The following is an 8,652-nucleotide window of genomic DNA, read 5'->3' as shown; positions in this document are numbered from 1 at the left end:
CTGTTTCTGTCTGTCCTTATGTTGAGATCTGAGTGCCATTTTGGCCACTGCAACAATGTCCCATCGAATCACAGAAAAATCTTTAAATAAAAATATGTAGTGCCATTATAGACAAATATTCAAAGTAACAATACTATGAGTGCAAAGTAAGCCTGAGACAGACAAAACCCCCCTAGAAAATAATCTGTAATGATGTCCCTCTCTCTTTCTCTCCTTCTCTCGTGTGATGTCCCCGTCTCCTTCTCTCCTTCTCTCCTCTGTGATGTCCCCCTCTCTCCTTCTCTCCTTCTCTCCTTCTCTCCTGTGTGATGAATCCCCCTCTCTCCTTCTCTCCTTCTCTCCTTCTCTCCTCTGTGATGTCTCCCTCTCCTTCTCTCCTTCTCTCCTTCTCTCCTCTGTGATGTCTCCCTCTCCTTCTCTCCTTCTCTCCTTCTCTCCTTCTCTCCTTCTCTCCTCTGTGATGTCCCTCTCTCCTTCTCTCCTTCTCTCCTTCTCTCCTTCTCTCCTGTGTGATGTCCCCCTCTCATGTTCTTCTCTTCCTGTATGTGTCTATATTGTTTGGATTTGTCCCAGCCATCTCTGTCTCTCTTTCTCCACATGTCTACCCTCTCTATCTTTTCTCCTTGTTATGACCTTATCTCTCTTCTCTGGAAAGTGGTCAAATGTTCAACTGAAGTTGTAGAGAGAAAGAAACCAATCAATACTGTTTGTGATGATGACATAACCTGAAGATCGCTGGACAGCAAATGGAATTATTGACTCTTGATGCTGTTGTCTCTCTCTCTTTATCTCTCTATCTCTCGTCTCTCTGTTTCTCTCTCGCTCTCTCTCTCTCTCTCTCTCTCTCTCTCTCTCTCTGGCACAATATTAGTGACTCTCCCCCTCTCTCTCTCTCTCTCTCTCTCTCTCTCTCTCTCTCTCTCTCTCTCTCTGTCTCTGTCTCTCTCTGTCTCTCTCTCTCTGTCTCTCTCTCTGTCTCTCTCTCTGTCTCTCTCTCTGTCTCTCTCTGTCTGTCTCTCTCTCTCTGGCACAATATTAGTGACTCTCCCCCCCCCCCTCTCTCTCTCTCTCTCTGTCTCTGTCTCTCTCTGTCTCTCTCTGTCTGTCTCTCTCTCTCTGGCACAATATTAGTGACTCTCCCCCGTGCTGGACCCTTTGTCGTCTGTGTGCTGTGGGTGCTGTGTTGTAGCTCCCAAAAACGTAGAGATTATTAAAAAAAAAAAATGAAATAACTGAACTTTGAGCTGAACTACCGAACAGTTTTTCCTGGCATTCCCAGAACGGGAAACAGCCCTGACAACGATTGGAGGGAGAAAAAAGAGGATGATGAAACAACAACAACAATACGAAAAGAAAATACAACAAAAAATGATGTCATTTTTCATAAAAATCCAACAACTGAAGAATACAATTCAAAATGTTATTTCAATGTAAAGATGATGTGGTATATAGAATAAGCATTAAAGCTGTTTTATTGAGTGTGTGTGGTGTGTGTGTGTGTGTGTGTGTGTGTGTGTGTGTGTGTGTGTGTGTGTGTGTGTGTGTGTGTGTGTGTGTGTGTGTGTGTGTGTGTGTGTGTGTGTGTGTGTGTGTGTGTGTGTGTGTGTGTGTGTGTGTTCACTGACGCAGCACACCATTCAAACGTTCGACGTAGGATATCTTCTTCTCTCTCATCACCACCATACACTTGATAATACATGATATGATTATATATTATATTATATTATTATATACATTATCTATATATCTCTCTCTCTAACTGGTTTCTCGTTCCCTCTTTTTTTAGCCCCTCATTACAACTAAAGCTTTGGGGGGGAAATGTATCTGCACTTTTGTGACAAATGTAATAATAATAAAAACAACAATAACAATAACAGTTTTATTGATATTAATAATAACACGGATAATGCTGATGATGGTAACGAAGGTAATCGTGACTAAAGGGAGTTGGAACTGAAGCGGTGAGTAACAGTAGAATGGAGAGGTCTGGAGGTTATGTAGTCTAGTCTATGGTAGTCTGGAGGTCAGGAGGTTATGTAGTCTGGAGGTCAGGAGGTTATGTAGTCTAGTCTGGAGGTCAGGAGGTTATGTAGTCTAGTCTGGAGGTCTGGAGGTTATGTAGTTAGTCTATGGTAGTCTGGAGGTCAGGAGGTTATGTAGTCTAGTCTGTGGTAGTCAGGGGGTTATGTAGTCTAGTCTAGAGGTCAGGAGGTTATGTAGTCTGGAGGTCAGGAGGTTATGTAGTCTAGTCTGTAGGTCTGGAGGTTATGTAGTCTAGTCCTGAGGTCAGGAGGTCAGGAGGTTATGTAGTCTAGTCTGTGGTAGTCTGGAGGTCAGGAGGTTATGTAGTCTAGTCTATGGTAGTCAGGAGGTCAGGAGGTTATGTAGTCTAGTCTGTAGGTCTGGAGGTTATGTAGTCTAGTCTGGAGGTTATGCAGTCTAGTCTATGGTAGTCAGGAGGTCAGGAGGTTATGTAGTCTAGTCTGTAGGTCTGGAGGTTATGTAGTCTAGTCTGGAGGTTATGTAGTCTAGTCTGTGGTAGTCAGGAGGTTATGTAGTCTAGTCTGTGGTAGTCAGGAGGTTATGTAGTCTAGTCTGGAGGTCTGGAGGTTATGTAGTCTAGTTTGTAGGTCAGGAGGTTATGTAGTCTAGTCTGGAGGTCTGGAGGTTATATAGTCTAGTCTGGAGGTTATGTAGTCTAGTCTGGAGGTTATGTAGTCTAGTCTATGGTAGTCAGGAGGTCAGGAGGTTATGTAGTCTAGTCTGGAGGTCAGGAGGTTATGTAGTCTGGAGGTCAGGAGGTTATGTAGTCTAGTCTGTGGTAGTCTGGAGGTCAGGAGGTTATGTAGTCTGGAGCTCAGGAGGTTATGTAGTCTAGTCTGTAGGTCTGGAGGTTATGTAGTCTAGTCTGGAGGTCAGGAGGTTATGTAGGCTAGTCTGTAGGTCAGGAGGTTATGTAGTCTAGTCTGTGGTAGTCAAGAGGTTATGTAGTCGAGTCTGTGGTTGTCTGGAGGTCAGGAGGTTATGTAGTCTAGTCTGTTGGTCAGGAGGTTATGTAGTCTAGTCTGGAGGTCAGGAGGTTATGTAGTCTAGTCTGGAGGTCAGGAGGTTATGTAGTCTAGTCTGTGGTAGTCAGGAGGTCAGGAGGTTATGTAGTCTAGTCTGTAGGTCAGGAGGTTATAGTCTAGTCTATGTAGTCTGGAGGTCAGGAGGTTACGTAGTCTGGAGGTCAGGAGGTTATGTAGTCTAGTCTGGAGGTCAGGTGGTTATGTAGTCTAGTCTATGTAGTCTGGAGGTCAGGAGGTTATGTAGTCTAGTCTGTGGTAGTCAGGAGGTTATGTAGTCTAGTCTGGAGGTCAGGAGGTTATGTAGTCTAGTGTATGTAGTCTGGAGGTCAGGAGGTTATGCAGTCTAGTCTGGAGGTCTGGAGGTTATGTAGTCTAGTCTGTGGTAGTCAGGAGGTTATGTAGTCTAGTCTATGGTAGTCTGGAGGTTAGGAGGTTATGTAGTCTAGTCTATGGTAGTCAGGAGGTTATGTAGTCTAGTCTATGTAGTCTGGAGGTCAGGAGGTTATGTAGTCTAGTCTATGGTAGTCTGGAGGTTATGTAGTCTAGTCTGTGGTAGTCAGGAGGTTATGTAGTCTAGTCTGTAGGTCAGGATATTATGTAGTCTAGTCTATGTAGTCTGGAGGTCAGGAGGTTATGTAGTCTAGTCTGTGGTAGTCTGGAGATTATGTAGTCTAGTCTGTGGTAGTCTGGAGGTCAGGAGGTTATGTAGTCTAGTCAGGAGGTCTGGAGGTTATGTAGTCTAGTCTATGGTAGTCTGGAGGTTATGTAGGAAGTACAGCGCCCAGCAGGAGTCTGGTTACTATGTGGTTGTCATGAGGAAGTACAGCAGTAAGGAGGTGCTGGGACTGATGCTGTGGCTGTGAGGCGTTGTTAGGGAAGTCACCTGGGATTCTCTGTAACCTGGAGATAATGACACAGTATGAGTGAAGCAGCCTTTTAGAGAAACTACAATACCCATGTAAACACACTGCTCAATAAACAGTAACTACTCTGAACTACAATACCCATGTAGACACACTGCTCAATAAACAGTAAATACTCTGGACTACAATACCCATGTAGACACACTGCTCAATAAACAGTAAATACTCTGAACTACAATACCCATGTAGACACACTGCTCAATAAACAGTAACTACTCTGGACTACAATACCCATGTAGACACACTGCTCAATAAACAGTAACTACTCTGGACTACAATACCCATGTAGACACACTGCTCAATAAACAATAACTACTCTGGACTACAATACCCATGTAGACACACTGCTCAATAAACAATAACTACTCTGGACTACAATACCCATGTAGACACACTGCTCAATAAACAGTAGCTACTCTGGACTACAATACCCATGTAGACACACTGCTCAATAAACAGTAGCTACTCTGGACTACAATACCCATGTAGACACACTGCTCAATAAACAATAACTACTCTGGACTACAATACCCATGTAGACACACTGCTCAATAAACAGTAGCTACTCTGGACTACAATACCCATGTAGACACACTGCTCAATAAACAATAACTACTCTGGACTACAATACCCATGTAGACACACTGCTCAATAAACAATAACTACTCTGGACTACAATACCCATGTAGACACACTGCTCAATAAACAGTAACTACTCTGGACTACAATACCCATGTAGACACACTGCTCAATAAACAATAACTACTCTGGACTACAATACCCATGTAGACACACTGCTCAATAAACAATAACTACTCTGGACTACAATACCCATGTAGACACACTGCTCAATAAACAGTAAATACTCTGAACTACAATACCCATGTAATACTGAGCCACTTCCAAGCCTTTCTGTCCTGCCCCGTTCGGTCTAGAGGTTGTGTTTGTATAGATATCACTTCCAAGTTAAGACTGAAGAGCATCTCATTTTCTTTGACGTTATATTTAAATTCTCAAAGTCTGTGACTGTTCAGGGTAACGTGGAAGACATGGGGGCAGGAGAACCACTTGATTTGTCTGTCTGTGACTGTTCAGGGGAACCACTTGATTTGTGTGTCTGTGACTGTTCAGGGGAACCACTTGATTTGTCTGTCTGTGACTGTTCAGGGTAACGTGGAAGACATGGGGCAGGAGAACCACTGTGTAAACCCCTCTGTGTAATGTTCTGTAGTCAACATTTTTTATTATTTTGCTAATGTTGTTTTGTTCTTCTGTTTCCGTCCTGACCTCATCAACCCAGCTGCCCAGAACACTTTCATCAGGGTTTTCTCTGCACAGCATATTTCTTTTTTTGCCGCATTCAGTGGTAATGCCATCGAGGCTCTCTGTTTTGGTGTTTGAATGTAGACAGCTTTGACAGGAAATGATATGGAAACCAGTAGTGTGATTTGTAAGAGAACATCAGACCCACAGACAGTCAGTGTGCGTTTATATCAAATTGCACAACAAAGTGTATTTGTATGTGAGTGTCTCAGTGAGTCTCTCCCTCTCCCTCACTCCTCTCTCTCTCCCTCCTCTCCCCCCTCACTCCTCTCTCTCTCTCTCCCTCCTCTCCCCCCCTCTCTCCCTCACTCCTCTCCCTCACTCCTCTCTCTCTCTCTCCCTCCTCTCCCCCCCCTCTCTCCCTCACTCCTCTCTCTCCCTCACACTTCTCCCTCACTCCTCTCTCTCCCTCCTCTCTCCCTCACTCCTCTCTCTCTCTCTCTCTCTCTCTCCCTCCTCTCCCCCCCTCTCTCCCTCACTCCTCTCTCTCTCCCCCTTCAGAACAATCATCCAGCAGAGGGACAGAGGAACCCTGTTTTGACAGTCTAGTCCCCGGGGTGTTACAGCATGGAGGGACAGAGGAACCCTGTTTTGAGAGCCTAGTGCCCGGGGTAGGGAGGTGGGGGGTTGGTGGTAGGGGGTAGGGAGTAAGGAGGTAGGGAGTAGGGAGATAGGGAGGTGGGGGGTTGGTGGTAGGGGGTAGGGAGTAAGGAGGTAGGGGGTAGGGAGTAAGGAGGTAGGGGGTAAGGAGTAGGGAGGTAGGAGGTAGTGAGTAGGGAGGTAGGGGGGGTAGTGAGTAGGGAGGTAGGGAGAAGGGAGTAGAGAGATAGGGGGGTAGTGAGTAGGGAGGTAGGGAGAAGGGAGTAGGGAGTTAGGCGGTAGGGAGTAGGGAGATAGGGGGTAGTGAGTAGGGAGATTAGGGGGTAGGGAGGTAGGGAGTAGGGAGATAGGGGGTAGGGAGTTAGGGGGTAGGGAGTTAGGGGTAGGGAGTTAGGGAGGTAGGAGGTAGGGAGATAGGGGGTAGGGGGATAGGGAGTAGGGAGTTAGGGGGTAGGGGGATAGGGAGTAGGGAGTTAGGGGGTAGGGAGATTAGGAGGTAGGGAGTAGGGAGGTAGGAGGTAGGGAGTAGGGAGGTAGGAGGTAGGGAGTAGGGAGATAGGGGGTAGTGAGTAGGGAGATAGGGAGTAGGGAGATAGGGAGTAGGGAGGTAGGAGGTAGGGAGTAGGGGGGTTAGGCACTAGGCATGTTGATCTATGGTGAGACTGCAGAATAGCAAGGTCACGTGACTGAGAACAACAATCTATTTAGAGCAGCGTAAGCGCTGGTGTGTTTATATCAACATACATGTGGTGGCAGGAGCACTCCTCTGCTGAGTAAATAGGACATGTGTATTGATAGAACAATAGGCTTATGTCTTGGTGTGACTCGCCTCCATCAGAGCCTTGGGTAAGGAAAGGGTGGGCGACACCTACACTATATATACACAAAAGGATGTGGACACACCCCTTCAAATAAGTGGAGCTGGCTATTTCAGCCACACCCGTTGCTGAAAGGTGTATAAAATTGAGCACACAGCCATGCAAATCTCCATAGACAATAGAATATATTTACTGAAGAGCTCAGTGACTTTCAACGTGGCACCGTCATAGGATGCCACCATTCCTACAAGTCAGTTCGTCAAATTTATGGCCTACTAGAGCTGCCCTGATCAACTGTAAGTGTTGTTATTGTGAAGTGGTAACGTCTAGGAGCAACAACGGCTCAGCCGCGAAGTGGTAGGCCACACAAGCTCACAGAACTTGACCTCTGAGGACTGAAGCGCGTAAAAATCCTCACTACTGAGTGGTGTAAAACTAGCCGCTGTTGGACGCTGGTTCCAGGGAAGCGTTGTCTAGAGTGATGAATCACGCTTCACCATCTGGCAGTCCGACAGGACTAATCTGGATTTGGCGGATGCCAGGAGAACCCTACCTGTCCCAATGCACAGTGACAACTGTAAAGTTTGGTGGAGGAGGAATAATGGTCTGGGGCTGTTTTTCATGGTTCGGGCCCCGTAGTTCCAGTGACGGGAAATGTTAACGCTACAGCATTCAATCATATTCTAGATTATTCTGTGCTTGGGCCCTTTCCTGTTTCAGAATGACAATGCCCTCGTGCACAAAGCGAAGTCCAGACAGAAATGGTTTGTTGAGATCGGTGTGGAAGAACTTGACTGGCCTGCACAGAGCCCTGACCTCAACCCCATCGAACACCTTTGGGATGAATTGGAACGCAGACTGCGAGCCAGGCCTAATCGCCCAAAATCAGTGCCCGACCTCACTAATGATCTTGTTGTTGAATAAAAGCTAGTCCCTGCAGCAATGTTCCAACATCTAGTGGAAAGCCTTCCCAGAAGAGTGGAGGCTGTTATAGCAGCAAAGATGAGACCAACTCCATATTAATGCCCATGATTTTGGAATGAGATGTTCGACGAGGAGGTGTCCACATACTTTTGGTCATGTAGTGTGTATCTCTGCTTTAGTCTTTTCAATGACAAGCAACATGAGATCTAGAGGAGCATTTGTCAAAAATATGAAACCATCTCTGCATAAAATGATTGTCCTCTAAGCCAAAAGCGAGGGCCTTGTTAATTCCCAGAGGGCTTAGAAGTGTCTCCCTCCAATACTGAAAGACAACAATAGAATGACATTGTCTTATAGGTCCTATCAATAAATCTATCAGATCTACGTAGGAGCAGAGATTTTATTCTTTATTCTCCCTGATAGGCACCAGATGAAGTATCCTGGGGGGGGTAAGGTATGATAGGCACCAGATGAAGTATCCTGGGGGGTAAGGTATGATAGGCACCAGATGAAGTATCCTGGGGGGGGTAAGGTATGATAGGCACCAGATGAAGTTTCCCATGGGTAAGGTATGATAGGCACCAGATGAAGTATCCTGGGGGGTAAGGAATGATAGGCACCAGATGAAGTATCCTGGGGTAAGGAATGATAGGCACCAGATGAAGTATCCTGGGGGGGTAAGGTATGATAGGCACCAGATGAAGTATCCTGGGGGGGGGTAAGGAATGATAGGCACCAGATGAAGTATCCTGGGGGGTAAGGTATGATAGGCACCAGTTGAAGTATCCTGGGGTAAGGTATGATAGGCACCAGATGAAGTATCCTGGGGTAAGGAATGATAGGCACCAGATGAAGTATCCTGGGGTAAGGTATGATAGGCACCAGATGAAGTATCCTGGGGGGTAAGGAATGATAGGCACCAGATGAAGTATCCTGGGGTAAGGAATGATAGGCACCAGATGAAGTATCCTGAGGGGTAAGGAATGATAGGCACCA

The sequence above is a fragment of the Salmo salar genome, chromosome ssa10 (genome assembly GCF_905237065.1).
Source record: "Salmo salar chromosome ssa10, Ssal_v3.1, whole genome shotgun sequence".
NCBI classification, from domain to species: Eukaryota; Metazoa; Chordata; class Actinopteri; order Salmoniformes; family Salmonidae; genus Salmo; species Salmo salar.
The sequence above is the reverse complement of the archived record's forward strand: the minus strand, read 5'-3'. Positions refer to the sequence as shown.